Below are 16,194 nucleotides of genomic sequence, written 5' to 3'. Positions count from 1 at the left end.
ATAGTAGTAATTGACTAGGTGATTAGTGGCCATTGTAGATGCTGTCGGGTTACATTTGTGAGTCCTCTGAGGAGTGATAAGCTCCCGGGAGAGGATCATGATCGGTGAATGGAGATTGACGCAGGGAAAATGGGGAAAACTCGGAGATGCGGAGCGGTTGACGCTCAGATCCCCAATGATCATTTTCATCTTCCATCAGTCTCGTCCCACCCGGGGTATGCTCCCCACCCCTGTCTAGGTCCTCCCCACTCTATGAATTCTCACTTCCCCATACGCATGTCCCTACGCTCAACTATTTCAAGCCCTTCGGAGACTCCCTTAGATTTGCGGCTCGCGGACGATAAACAAAGCGCAAGGGCGATCTTCAAAAATGGGTAGGCAAGGATGGGCTGATCAGTTTTGCTGGAACTAAATTGCCGGCGGCTGTATCTTAGATACAGCTGTAACTTATGTGGATACGTCGACGGTTTTTCCTTCTTTCTCGAATTTTCCGGAAAGTCCTTGAATTCCCTCGAAATTTCTAGAAACTCCTTGAATTCTCTCGAATTTTCTACACGGAGAGAAATATTCAATAAAAATTACACATCTTTTCTGTAATTCCGGAGCGTTCCGTAATATTTATCTGAATCTCCTGTGAAAAATTACGATACACTGTCACTTAAATTTTCTGAGTCGATTTCGTAATCGGTGACTGAATTCTGAGTTCCGTAATTTTTACTGAACATTTCTCTCCGAGTAGAAACTCCTTGAACTTTTGTAGCGAAGCTACTTATATATTTATTCCAGATTAATTGAATGTATTGTATTCGAGCAGGACATCCTCGCGACGATTCGTAATAATTCGGACATCCTCGATCGGATGATTTATATCGTTGTCTCGGGAGCTCACTCTCGTTCCAGCTCCCACGGTATAAACCAAAGTTACATTTGCTGTGAATAAATCTAATTCGATATATATTAATTCCGAGTGTTATACGTTACAAATCCCATCTATCCTTCACCGACTTGCCACATTTTTTCGAAATTTCAAGAAACTCCTCGAATTACCTCGAAATGTCTAGAATTTTCTAGACGTCCGACAGATGGCGTTGCACATAGTGACCGCTTCCCAAAATGACTCCCCACACTGAAACCCCAGACGTATCCACGTCAATACCAAAACTTTCCTCTGATCTCCAGAATTTAATATTGTCGTCTTGACATACGACGGAGGGTGACGCTGTCGTCTTCAAATCAATCCAAACCCTGGGAAAGCTGCAATTTTAAAGACCGAAATGATCGATCCAAAGCAACAGTCGACGATGAAGTCCTCCGCCGTCAATCAGAGGATCGGCCATCCGCCAAATGCCTTTAATTGTCAAGCGTTAAAGCTCTGAAATGATCCCCCCAGAGATTGCCCTCCACCCTCAATGATTTCTCCCAACGCCTCACCATCTCCATCCACAGAGCCCCCCTAAAACACATGTACCCATACTCGTTTCCTAGTCCATATCCATTCTCCTGATCTCCCATGGTTCGCAGTTGGCGTGTTTCTGGCCTCTGTAAATAAGCAGTCATCGATGGATCTCTCAGCGGTTTAGAGCACACCGTCCAGCATTCAAACTCCAATGCAAGTGTACAACAGAGACACATAGCTGAGTTTAAATGCCCCTGAGGCCATTCTTAATTGCATGTGCATGCAAACTGATGCATTCCCTCTCTCTCTCTCTCTCTTCATTCGGCGGCAGCAGCTGGGGGTTGAGGTGGCTCGAGTGAGTGAGAGCTTGAAAACAAGTACATACACCCTTTCACGATGGTGAGTGGTGGAGGGCGAGCAATATATCTCGATGTGGTGGGACGCGAGGGAGAGAGAGAGAGAAGGGATGCAGGGGTGAAAGCGGGAGGGGAGCTACACGGCCGCCATTAACATATCCACACGCTGATAAGAGTTTCTCGGAACCGATACTGCTGCCGCCCGTATACAGGCATTTTTCTCTCTTCCTCATTCCTGGGTACTCTCCTTCATTTCGGTGAGGTTTATGTATTTCGGGATCTTTCATAAGGGATTGGTAAGAGGATAGAAGGAATTATCTAATCAAAGTTGATCAAATTTGAGGAATGAAGGCATGCTGATCTGGGGCTCCGTGCGCTCCGATAGTTGCGGCTATATCCGGCGACGAATAAAGATACAACATAAATTAATAAGATGGTTCTTCAACATAAATTAATAAATGGATAAGAGGCCCCTTGACATCTTCCAGATGATAGACAATTTTATTAGGCTTCGAAGGGCGATCCGCAACATTCCTACAAAATTAAAGCAATCTTATCAACGATTCTCCTGTATGCTGATCAATTCATCAGACTTCAGCGAATTCGAGTGCTTCATTTTTCTCACAATGCAAGGATGTGTCTTGTCCATGATCCCCAGAGAGAGACGAATATCAATGTGGCTTAAAAGACAGGCGTTACCAAAAGGCTTCTTGATACCCTTCAGATCATAGACAAGAAGCAATCTTATCAACGATTCTCCTGTATGCTGATCAATTCATCAGACCTCAGCGAATTCGAGTGCTTCATTTTTCTCACAATGCAAGGATGTGTCTTGTTCATGATCCCCAGAGAGAGAGAGAGAGAGAGAGACGAATATCAATGTGGCTTAAAAGACAGGCGTTACCAAAAGTCTTCTTGATATCCTTCCAGGGTTGCCAGATTTTGGCGGTTTATAGCCAAAACCTGTACAATTCTAAATGGGGTGACGTCACGATCTGGTAACACTGTATCCTTCAGATCATAGACAATTTCAGCAACGATTCTCCCATACCCTGACCAATTCATCAGACTCGGAATAATTTGAAGCCCTCGAGGAACGAAGCGTTCAAGTCCTTCTAATGCACAGCCCGATGACAGCCAAGAAGTGTCTATGTAAATGTAATTCAGATATCCTTCCTCGTGACGTGGTGCTCAAAATAGAGGTGAATTAACAGAGGGAGGGGGAGGGGGGTGGTTGTGTATAGGGGAATCACACGCGAGACATTTTAAAAACCTGCAGAGAGGAGTGAATCTTCTCACGGAGGCACGACCCTGGTTAGTTGTATATATGCCCTCCTCCTCCTCATCTTGAATTTCTCCTCCTCGTTCTTCGGCTTCTTGCCTTGTGCTCTACACGCGCTGAGATATGCTAATGCGCCGTCCCCAGCGATCGTGACACCGTTCCTGCTAAGTGAGAGCTCAACAGTCCAAGACTTGGCGAGCTTCTTCTCGACTCTTTTTTTGATCATTTCAGTAGTTTTGTTTTGAGTGCTTTTTTTTCTTCTTAACAGTTGTTTTGCTTATGGTGGGCGCTGCTGGCAATGGGGCATCTTCATCTAAACGCCTCTCTGCCACGTTGGTTGGAAAGCACAAGCCCAGGGACACCGAGATGACGATGTCTTCATTGGTTGAGGACCTTTAAACTGAGATGATGCACACGTGTGTGCACTTGGGATGATTGTTTCTCGATTGGAATCAAGGAGTCCTGATGAAGAAGTGAAGGTGGGTTCATGAATAATGTCCGGAGTCAAACGGTAGTTGGTTCTTGGAATAAAAGGTACGGATGGAGGTTGCTTTTTTCGTTCAAGGGTAATGCTGATGGAAATCTAACCACCGGGATTGCTGATGCTTTTACGTCTTGTTTTATATGGGTTAATGATGTATGATTATTTTAGATTGCGGGGTTGGGAGGCTGGGCATTGTGGGTAATTTCACTTGAGGGATGATCATTCTTGGGAACTCAGCGGTAAGGAAGTGACAAAATTATATGAAGCCGCTAGGCTCAGAGCTTAAATTTCAATTTTCGGGGAATGGCTTTTTTGAAAGGAACTGTTCAATCGTTAATGTCTCGTGATCAAATGACGCGATTCGGATGAGGCATCGTTCAGTTTAAAGTTTGGATAAATATCTTGGTAATTTAAAAAATCCAAATTTCACTCTCCTGGTCCTGAGCTATTCACGATAAAAGATTTGTTGTTCTCTATTCGTCTGCGGGAATGGGCTTCTAATGATTAACATTTTTATGATTATGGTTATTTTAGATTGCGGGGTTGGGAAGCTGTTCAAAGAGACAGTCTATCTTTGATATCTCGTGATTAAATGAGGCCATTTGAATGAGTCAGCTTTCATTTCAAAGCTTGAGTAAATACCTTAAAAATGAAAAAAAATCTAAAAATTTCATTCGGCTGTTCTTGAATTATTGACGATAAAATCTTCATTATTCTCTTTTGTGGCAATGGGTTTCTAATCATAAACATTTTCATTCGTCGTAAAATGAAAAATAATTGGGACACGAGGATTATCCTCAAGGCACTTTCTTTGTCATGCCTATCTCGATGATTTCCCCGAGAATTTTAATGTCCACTTGAACGGCCGATTGTGACAATTTATTCATGAAGGTTTATAAGTGTTTTTTAATTGTCTCGTGATGACAATGGGTACACCCCCGAGGTGTTGAGTTTTATTGTGGTCGTGAGGCGACCATATACAGATGTTAAACGACGCAAGGATTCAGCTTATCTCCGCTTCTCTCTTTTCCTTCGTGTACATCTCGTTATAAAAAATACGGGGGGGGGGGATTATAAAACGGAGCAGGGGTATTGCACACGTAGTTCATGGGCTTCCTCGAATAAAACGAATCGAATTAACCCCTTGTGGCCTGCGGTGGATCGACGCCATTTGAATACTCCCGGGAATATTGCATTCCTCGTTCATCATGTCGGTGACGCACATTTGTATGGTTCCACTGGTAAGGAATTGTGGAAGTTGAGGAGACAAATTTCTCGGGACATTGTAAGGCGGTATATGCGCGAAAATATGTTGACAACATGATTTGAAATTTCTCAGATATTTTTAATGTTTTTTTTGGGGAAATTTATTAAAAATCGAGGTGAATTGCCAAAATTTATACTTCAATTTTTTTCTCATCACATTTTTTCATAAAAAAATGGTTTCATGTGCATAAAAAAATGTTAACAACGTGGAATACAGAATTCTTTGGGGTAATTTATTACAAAATTGAAGAGAATTGCAAAAATGTATATTTCATTTTTTTTCTTGTGATATTTCTTTATTTAAAAAATAGAAAATAGCTTTGAATCGCTGAAGTATTCTTTTTGAATTTCTCGCATTCATGAAATGTTTTCCCAGATCGAATTCAACGATTCGAGCTGAGAGAATGCACTCAATTAAATTAATTAAACAGATTAATGAATAGTGCTCGGTTTGAAATTGAACGCCAACGATAGTCGATAGTTCCCTTGAAAAATCCATTCCCCAGAATAATCAATAATGAAAGTTTTTTTTCAGAGAAGCCGAGTAAAATGAAATATTCGATGGACGACGAGTGTCAGTGGTGGTGCGCATTGAATATGCAGTGGCTTGGAGGATGGTTTATACGTGTTACCGATTAAGCCACGAGATGGGGTAGTCATTAAGAGATAAAATCCAGTTGACACTGTCGAGACACTTCAATGAGATAAAAACATTCCCCTCCCCCATACCGTCGTTACTTATTATGTTGAATTGAAAATTTGTTGAAAAACAATTCTAGTTTTTCAGAATTTGCGAATTTAAATAAAAAAATGATTGATTTTTCTTTTTGAATAGAAAATGAACTTTAAATTTTTCATTAAACATAAAATCAATTCACATTTTTTGAAATAAATTGCAGAAACATTTTCCAATTTGTTTTCAACCCATAAAAATTCTCATCTCCAAAATTCCCCAACACAATTAAAATAATAAGAAAGAAAAACACTTGATCACGTGGAGGAAGGGAAGGGGTTGAACAAATACCGAAAAAGCATAAGAATAAATTTTGAAAAAAATAAGGGAGTGTTCAAAACTCGCTCGACTCACGTCTGGCGATTCTAATCTGGCATTCCCGCGCTGCGTGCCTAATTAAAGATCGATATCTCTCGATATTATTGCACTTCCCTTTCACCCCTCTCGGTCCAAAAGCCCCGGTTTGTGTTGTAGCAACGTTTGTGCTCTCTCTCCTTCTCTCTGTCCGCCTTGTAACCCCCCTTTTATCACACACCTCACCCCCTAGCAGGTTATTAAATTCTGTTTATCGCCGGGTGATCTCAACCAGGGCCCTGGTCCTGCATTTCGCTATCTGATTCGTCCAGCCTCTGGCCCTCGTTACCCTCCCCCCCCCTTTCCCCTCCTGTCTACCCGGCTTACTCTCCAACATCGTCATTTCATTCCAGATATTCTTTTCATTTTTTATCGTCATCTCGGCACGTTATCTGTGTCTCAGCCCTAGTTTTTCCGCTGACTTGGAGTTATTAATGATGATTTTAGAATTTTTGGAAGGGGGTGAGGGCGAAAGGGGGAAAATAATGGAGGGGGACAATTTATTTAATCATTTGTTCTTTAAAAATAACTTAAAAATATCCATTTAGCCTTGAAATGAGAAAATTTCGCAAGGAGAATTTTTCATTTAGTCCAGTCATTATGCAATTTTGGATTTTTTCAACTTAAATTTATTGGGGATTCGAGTGTACAAAAATTATCATTCAAGTCCTAAAATTGCAGGAATTTTTTTGGTCTTTAGTCCTAAAATTGCATTCAAACAAAAAATCATGAAACGAGGCAAATGAAAAAGATTATTCATTATTTATTCAACTTTTTCACTTCTGTGATGTACCGGAAGAGGACAGGAGGTGAAGAAAATTCAAAGTGGAATTAGTCAAAAGGCCAAAGATGAATCAGCGAAAATCAGAGGATATTTTAGATTAAAATTTCATTATTTTACATTTTCATTTTATTTCAACCTGGTTTCTTCTGACTTTTTTCAATGAAATCGTGAAAGAATTTCTTTATCCATTCATTAATTTATTTCCCAATGACTAAATACTTTCGTGACATGTTTTTCAAAAATTCAAAGCCAACTCAAATTGACAAACAATGTTCATTTCTAGAATTGCATTTTTTAAAAATAAGAAAAATAAAAATGATTATTAATCATTCATTCAACTTTCTCATCTCCGCGATATCCCCTAAGACCAAAGGAAGTGGTAAAAAAATATCAAGTGGGAGTAGGTAAAAGGCCAAAGATGAATCAGCGAAAATCAGAGGATATTTTAAATTAAAATTTCACTATTTTACATTTTCATTTTATTTCAACCTGGTTTCTTCTGACTTTTTTCAATGAAATCGTGAAAGAATTTCTTTATCTATTCATTAATTTATTTCCCAATGACGAAATACTTTCGTGACATGTTTTTCAAAAATTCAAAGCCAACTCAAATTGACAAACAATGTTCATTTCTAGAATTGCATTTTAAAAAAATAAGAAAACAAAAATGATTATTAATCATTCATTCAACTTTCTCATCTCCGCGATATCCCCCAAGACCAAAGGAAGTGGTAAAAAAATATCAAGTGGGAGTAGGTAAAAGACCAAAGATGAATCAGAGAAGAGCAGTCGGCTGGTTGCTGGTGGTATTACTGATAACAATCTCCCGCCAAGCGAGCGACATTCGAGTTTCAAGTTGTTACAGTTGGAAGCTCGCAATAAGGCCCCTGGAAGGTGAGCGAGAGGTGTCCCGAACGCGGGGACCAGATACGAAATCTGGCGTGTCTGTGCCGTGTTGCCTTGCCATTCGCGGTTGCGGAGGGGAGAGGGATGGCCGGAGCTGACCGATCTTGAGCGGACGAATGAGAGTAAAAAATGGCGAGGAGCACCACCGAAGAGAAATAAACGGGAGAAAAAGAAGTTTAATGTATGCACGTCAGGCCTGACTTCGGTCTGTATATATCCGAGCAGGGGGCGATAATTGCCCGGGACACTGTGGGCTTCTGTCCAACGACTCTGTTCCTTCACGTCTCAATGCTCGGGCAAGTCTACCACTGTGTGTGCACACATTCCGATCGACAATTCAACATATCAAAAACATCGAGATGCTTGAGAGGCATTCGGGGGAGGGAATTAATTAGAGGCGTCGATGACAATCCCATTTTTTTCGGGGAAGTGGATTTTTTTATGGGGGAAAACGGGGGAGAGAAATGTTCAGTAAAATATACGGAACTCAGTTTGCTCACTGATTATGGAATCGACTCAGAAAATTTAAGTGACGGTATCGTAATTCTTCACAGGAGATTCAGATAAAAATTACGGAACGCTCCGGAATCAAAGACAAGATACGTAATTTTTATTGAATATTTCTCTCCGAGGATGTGAAAAAGAAGAAAAAATTGTCATTTAAAAAAATATGAAGTTTTCCTAATGATAAAAATCAATTGCACATCTGCATGACTCAAAGCCCAATTACATGACTCACCCCTGACAATTTAATCTCAATTCCCCGTATTTTCCCATATTCATTCGTTTCAATGTCTCACATCAGTGACATCAGTTCCATCTCTCCAGCACTGGTCTAAAGTTTCTTTTCGCGATAACGTATATTTTACCAGGGCCACGATATCTATCGATAACACAAGCAGCTGGTATGGTAGGGGTGCGGTGGGGGAGGGAGAGGGGGAGAGAGAAGATGAGGAAAGCGTGGAGGAGGCGTGTTATATCAACGTTGAAGATAGCCCCTGGTTGAGTGAGCGAGGTGAAAGAGCTTTCGACAGTGACACACACTCAGTTCGAGAGGAGAAGAGAGATAAAAAAAACATCGATTATGATCCCTGTCGCATGGCTAAAGTCAAAGTTTTTACGATAGATAAGGAGGGAGAGATCACGGCACGTGAATGGCGAGCCGGAGATAACGGAGGCATGACTACTTCTCGGTGTGTGGTGGAGAGAGGTCCAGTGGAGGCTTTTTATTTTTTATCTCCTCGAAAAAACAACGGAAATTCCGGGGATTCCTTTCACGTTCCTCTTCGTCGATTGATTTTCCGGTTTAAATGCGATTAATTGCAGTGATGGGAGAAGATTGAAATTTCGGGGGGAATTCGATAGTGATTTTCGGGAGAGCAATGTTGGGGTTGGTTTGGGGGGAGACAATGGGGGAATTTCAGTGGAATTGTACATTTTTGAGCGGCAGGCAGACGAGAATTTCCAAAGTAACTTCAATTTTCAATCAAAATATGAATGTTTAGTACCGAATCACCAGGGATAGCCATATTTATTAATCATAATTACCGTTAAATTTTGAGGCTATGATTTAGCTAACATCACTCTTGAATTTTTAATTATTTTAGTAATTATCAATTTAAATATTCAAATGCTGAGTTATTTTATTAATTAATAATTTAGGTAGGCAGACTACCGATTATTTGCGCAATTGGTGATCCCTTTTAAGACATTAGAACTATTGCTTAATGGAAAATTCACAGTCCCATATGATTAAATATTTAATTCACCATCAATCGCAAATTGAAATTATTAATATCATACTATTTTTATATTTTGATGAGAATATGTAAACCTTTATGAAGGTAAGTCACAAATTCTTTTGATATCGATGGCCAGTTCAAGAAAATATTTACCTGAATTTTTCGAATTTCTCTTAATTCCCAAGATAACTTGAATTTTTAGTGAAAATTTATGAATATTTGGATCCAAATCAAGTTCAATTATTCAATTGATAATTTTCTTGACTTCTATTAATTTTCATGGAATGATTGAACTAAAAACTACAACTTCCAGTAATTATTCCATAAAATTTTCAATTTTAAATGACGAAATTCCTTGGAATTTCAGTGAAATTGTCATAAAAATTTCCAATACTATCGAAAATTTCCGCCCGAAATGTCAAACAATGTGATATATTTCCTCACTCGTTGATACCTTCCACTTTATTTGTTCAATATTCAACTAATCCTTTATGTTTATATTCTTCTTTTTATGTTAAATGTAGTTTAAATGCATCCGCACGACGCTGGGATATTTTTTAATGTCCATAAAAATGGCGACATTTTTTTTAATGCGTTATAAATTGTCCCCGCGAGTGTATAAACACTGAGTATACCCCTGGGTGCGTTATTCTTACGTCAAACGGGCGCAACTTATAACGGAGAATTGTTGGAAAGTCACGGAGACGCAGTAACCCTCACTGTTTGCAAGCAGTTTCACTTGTCATCTGGATTTTCTCCCGATGGTCGTAAATAATATCACAGTGCCTATTAAAATAAAGAGACCACCCATTTTGCCCCAGTAGCTTTGAAAATATGTGTCGATAAAAACTTTGTTTATCCGACGAATTGCAATTTCGCATTTTTGATTTGAGAAAATGATTTTTTTTAAATTTACATTTTGATTTTTCCAAAATTTTGCATGTAAAGTTCAACATTTAATTCATTATTTGCAAAAAATGATATTTCATGAATAGTTGAATAGCAATTTGCAGGAGGGTGACATTTACAATCATAAAATTTCGGATTTTAGTGAAAATTCTGTGAACTTCCAAATTTTGAGCAATAAAAATTCGAAAATTCCTCCACTTACTTGAATTTTCAATCAAAATATGAATGTTAATTAATTAAAAAATCCAGAATATATTCACCTGAATTTTTCACTCCCAATAAATTTCCATTGATTTTGTTCCACTGATTTTTTATGCGATCAAAATTTCCACAGAAAGAATTTTAATTAATTCTTCCTTAATTGCAATTAAAAAATTAAAGCAAATGACCATTAAATTTCCAAATACGCAAAAAACCATTCCACCTCCCAAACTGAATGTTTCCCAAATTTTCAATTCCTCAATTCAATCCCCATTATTTTCAAGACTCGTCAGTTCCTCACGTCGATTGAATAATTTAAAACTCTCCCCCCCCCCTCCCCCTCCCGCCAATGAGATAAATGGTACTTCGGAATGTAACGCATTGGAAGCATGAGCATAAACCACAGGTACTCCGGGCAGATATCAGTGGTGGCGGCCATCGGTATACACCTATCGGAAATAATTACTCCTGGTGAAAAGACGCAGAGGGCGGGGGGGTCCACCTTATCACTTGCCGATAGGGCAAGAAGGTACGTCCCGGGAGAAAATGCAGACTCCGGGTGTGTGTGGAGGGGGCTGGGATGACGCGTTGAAGCGAGAGAGAAGACTATTTTGATAATATATTTTTTTATTCCACCCGAGGGAGAATGGAAAGAAGAAGGCGTTTGTGGATAAGTGAGCATAAGTGACTTGGCTGCGTATACCCACCCTCCACCATTTCCAAGAATCAGTATTTATTGTGACGCGATGAGATAGCGGTCATTGCATGTCCAAACACGCTGCTATACACGTGTACCTGGTGCACTCTTGGACGAATTATGGTTTTCAATATGACGGCTTTTTCGGTATCTGCTGTCCGTGGCTCCTTCCTCGCGGTTGTTGTTTCTCTCTTCCTTTTTCCTTTTTCGAGAGGGGGGCTTTTTTTTCGTCTTTTCGAGGCGACTGATAAGTTGTCTCGCCGGAGGCCTCGTAAAGCCGCTAAAAGGATTCTTTCGTTGGGGTTTCGGGTGGAGAACCACCGGCTGTATCGTGAGTTGTTCTCTGCGTTGATCACTCGAGAATTTTCACGGGTGAGTCAGTGGGGAAATATTTTTTCGGAGGTCTAGGGGTCATGGTGGAGGTGGGGAAATACAAAATTCGGGAGTAGTCGATCCGGAGGATTATGATGTTTGGGGAATTAATTAATTCAGTAGCGAAATGTGAAACGGTACAAGTCATTTTTGACTATTGACCGGTTTTCAATGGATATCTCGGAATCTGGGGGAGTTAGCAAAATTGTTGTTGTAACCTTTTTTGTAGAGCTGATTGTGTGCTACAACAAATGTAATTATGAAAATTTCGCTATCTCCCTTAGATTCGGAAATATTCCTTAAAAACTCAGCTGGAAGATGAGTCGACTTAAACCGTTTTACTACTTCGCCCAACATTTTTACATTCCGTTTCTGAATTTAATTTAAAAAATCATGAAAATAATTCTTGTTTTATGCTCCGGTTAAAGACGTCCGTTTGGAGCTTCAATTGACCTTAGACAATTCATTTCAATTCGATTTTATATTTTGAATTGTTAAGAAATATTTGGAAAAATTTTCAAATTACATTTTTTCATAAATCACTCCTAAACAATCAATTTTCTGTCCCAAAACTTATATTTTTCGACTTTAAATTAAAAAAAAATCAATTTCATGCAGAAAACATCAAAATTTTGAACAATTTTAATAATTTATTCACGAGAAAAAGATGTTTAAATAAATGAGTCATCCAAATTAAGAAATACTCGTAAAATCTCCGGATGTTCCTTTTTTCTCAATTCCAAATATAAAATATTGAGTTTAAAGTTGAGGGAGTCACAGTTTAATCCTCCCGGTGAACTGAGACACCCCTTCGCAGCTCGATATTGTTTAACTTGGCTCGTTATCGCGCGATGCACTCTCTATAGCCATCTCACCTCCCGGGTAGTGGTTGTACTCTCTTGGTTCCCCAAGGGAGGCCCCTCGCAAGATAGAGAGGGCAACACACACATTCACACAAGGCGTAGTCTAGTTTCGTGGGGGGCGGGGGAGGGGGAGGAGGAGGGGATTGGGAAGAAGGGGTGAAGTGGAGGGAGTGCTGCATTCAGCTGATAACGCCTCTTGGTTGCTGATAACGCCGCTGGCCAGGCTCTCTCACACACTACAAACCCCCGAGTTGAAAACCCTTCTCTCTTCGATGCTACTGCCTGGTGAGTATCACAATCCTTGGAGGACGCCAGAGAATTATGAAAAATGGAGGATTTTTAGTCCGATTTTTTATTTATTTTGGTTTTAATGAATCGCGGATTTTTAGATTTTTATTTGGAATAATTGAAGTTGTTTATTTTGAATTTGGTATCCAAGATGATAAATTACGAATTCTGTCATTTTTAATTACAAATTCAAAGAATTCTGAATGTCAGAATTTTTAATTAAAAATTCAACGAATTCGGAATGTCAGAATTTTTAATTCTCAAATGTTAAGGTTTAATTTCATTTTAACATCTTTTGTGTTCGACGTTACTGCCTGGTAAATGTCACAACCCTTGGAGGACGCCAGAGAATAATGAAAAATGGAGGACTAAAAGTCCGATTTTTTATTTATTTAAGTTTTAATGAATCGTGGATTTTTAGATTTTTATTTGGAATAATTGAAGTTCCTTATTTTGAATTTGGTATCGAAGATGAGAAATTACGAATTCTGTCATTTTTAATTAAAAATTCTGACATTCGGAATTCTTTGAATTTTTAATTCTCAAATGTTAAGGTTTAATTTCATTTTAACATCTTTTGTGTTCGACGTTACTGCCTGGTAAATATCACAACCCTTGGAGGACGCCAGAGAATAATGAAAAATGGAGGACTAAAAGTCCGATTTTTTATTTATTTAGGTTTTAATGAATCGTGGATTTTTAGATTTTTATTTGGAATAATTGAAGTTGTTTATTTTGAATTTGGTATCCAAGGCAATAATTTACGAATTCTATCATTTTAAATTAAAAATTCAAAGAATTTTAAATGCCAGAATTTTTTATTCTCAAATGTTAAATCTAATTTTATTTTAAAATCTTCTCTCTTGAATTGAGGAAATTTTGCAATGTGCCATTTCAATGCTTAAATATTGTTAAATATACATTTGATGCTCAACTCTACTTGATACATAAAAAATTAAATTTTAAACGAATAAAATAACAAATTCTATTCTTTCAAATTGCAAAATTAAAACAAATGAGAAAAAATTCTCCGATTTTTCCACTTGTCATTCAACTCTTAAAAACATTAAATATCAATTTTTGAATCCCCCAATGTGAATATAAAATAATAAAAAACATGGGCAACATTAAACACCTTTTTAATTTCATTTTAAAAACGAAATTGAAAAGTTGAAAATTAGTTTCAGATTTTAATTTTTTATTGGGAGCATCAGTTGCGAAGGGGGCAGTGGGGGGAGATGATGATCGATTCAGTGGTTACGGTATCATCGACGATCCAAATATTTGGACACGAGGACCACCAAAAAAAGAAGAAGACAGAAAAGAGAAAGAGAGATACCCAGAGGACGGGATCTCGAATTCCCGGGGATAGGGACGCACTGACGTGTGCGTTGGGCGATGGGCACTCGATGAGGGGCTCAAGTCGGTGGTCGTGGACGAGTGATTGATGAGCGGAGCGGGCTAATGAGGAGCTGGGCCGCAAGACGGCATCACGATAAACAGCCACACAACCTTCCTTCCTCGGTGGAGGTTTTTTTTCCGTTGCAACACCTTCTTCTCATCCCCCTATCGCAGTGTCTCGAGGGTTATCTGATCGGAATGATCATCCCCACTTCATTGCGAGAGAAAACACGGTGAAAAATTCAGAAAAACGATTTTTATAAAATTAATTTTCATTCGAAATGAGCAAAAATCCGAAAAAAATTGCTTTCTCAAAATAAAAAGAAATTCTTCCGATGAAAATTGGATTTTTTAATGTTTAATTGATGCAACACGACAAAAGATCCCTTTTCATGGGAAAATATAATTTTTCGACTGAAAATAAAATTACTTTGCATTCGAAATGGGCAAAAAACCGAAAAAAATTGCTTTCTCAAAATAAAAAGAGATTGTTGCGATGAAAATTGGGGTTTTTTAATATTTAAATTGATTCCACACGAGAAAAGATCCCTTTTCAGAGGAAAATATCATTTTTCGACAGTAAATAAAATTTCTTTGCATTCAAAAGGAGCAAAATATCCGAAAAAAATTGCTTTCTCAAAGTAAAAAGAGATTGTTGCGATGAAAATTGGGGTTTTTTAATATTTAAATTCATTCCACACGAGAAAAGATCCCTTTTCGCGGGAAAATATAATTTTTCGACTGAAAATAAAATTACTTTGCATTCGAAATGGGCAAAAAACCGAAAAAAATTGCTTTCTCAAAGTAAAAAGACATTGTTGCGATGAAAATTGGGGTTTTTTAATATTTAAATTCATTCCACACGAGAAAAAATCACTTTTCAGGGGAAAATATCATTTTTCGACAGTAAATAAAATTTCTTTGCATTCAAAATGAGCAAAATATCCGAAAAAAATTGTTTTCCCAAACAAAAAGAAATTGTTGCGATGAAAATTGACGTTTCTTTATATTTAAATTGAAGCAACACGATAAAATATCTCTTTTCAGGGAGAAATATAATTTTTCGGCTGAAAATAAAATTACTTTGCATTACAATCGAGCAAAATATCCAAAAAAAATTGTTTTTTCAAGCGAAAAAAATTGTTGCGATGAAAATTGGGTTTCTCGTGATGTTTTTCAGTCCATTGACGAATAAATTAATCGTCGAATGGGGCTTTCACCCCCCGAAGCGATGAACAATATGATGTCCCACGTATTCAAGTCCTCGGAGTGAGAAAAAGGGTTTAGGAATCCGGGGAAAAGGGCCGGAGAGGAGAGCGAGAAAAGGTGCGGGCGATTCTCCTGGGTGAGGTGGGTTTATAATAAAGCCTGCGGTGGCCAAGATAGGTAGCACCCGTTATCGGGCCGGTCCAGCGTTCGAGTCTCAGCCGCAAAAGCTTTCCACGTTTCGTGGAAAGCTTCTCTCCTCGCCTGTATGCGATATATACTCATGCACATTGAAATAACAATGCGGTTGGGTGAGTGAAGGCCGCGGGGAGGGGTTTAGTCCTGAGATGAAGACGGCTGGATTATCCCCAAAAACGAGATAATAAATATTTTTCGTAGTAATTTCATTTTTTTTCATTGACTCAAAACATTTTTTCTATTTGATTATTTAAATTTTCTGAAGAATTTTTGTTACAAAAAAATTGTGCAAAAAATAAAATATTCATTCACTTGTGATAAATTATTACCAACAAATAATTTCCAAAAGGGAGAGATAGAATTATTAATTATCATTTAATTATTTTAATTACGCTAAAAACTCGGATTTTTTAAATGCAAAAAATTGAATATTCATTCACTTATGATGAATTCTCGCCAACAAATCACTCTCTAACCTAAATATTTAAATACTCCCCTTATCCTCAACGAAAAGAAAAACAATTAACCAAAGAAAAAGGCTCATTACTCCTTCGAGAGTTCATTAAAATCCTCAGCTCCATCCAACTTCATTAAAATATATAAATTAAAATATCTAGATGACATTGTGATGCAAATGCATTTCCTCGGAGAAGAAGGTGGCTAATATATGTGGAGAAAAAGAACGTGAAAAAGTCCCGGTGGAGGTAGAGAGAGAAAGAGAGAGAGAGAGAGAGAGAGAGAGAGAGAGAGAGAGAG

At 38.3% G+C, this 16,194-nt stretch overlaps 1 protein-coding gene across 2 annotated transcripts in view; it reads right to left on the bottom strand.

Annotated features, from left to right (window-relative positions):
* The window catches only part of LOC107042241 (zinc finger protein ush), a 111,229-nt gene that overhangs the window by 4,679 nt on the left and 90,356 nt on the right, over positions 1 to 16,194 (bottom strand). The window lies entirely within an intron of this gene.

The sequence above is a fragment of the Diachasma alloeum genome, unplaced genomic scaffold, assembly GCF_001412515.2.
Source record: "Diachasma alloeum isolate Michigan unplaced genomic scaffold, Dall2.0 Dall_scaffold_00430, whole genome shotgun sequence".
Lineage (NCBI taxonomy): Eukaryota > Metazoa > Arthropoda > Insecta > Hymenoptera > Braconidae > Diachasma > Diachasma alloeum.
This window is presented reverse-complemented; position numbering and strand designations above follow the sequence as displayed.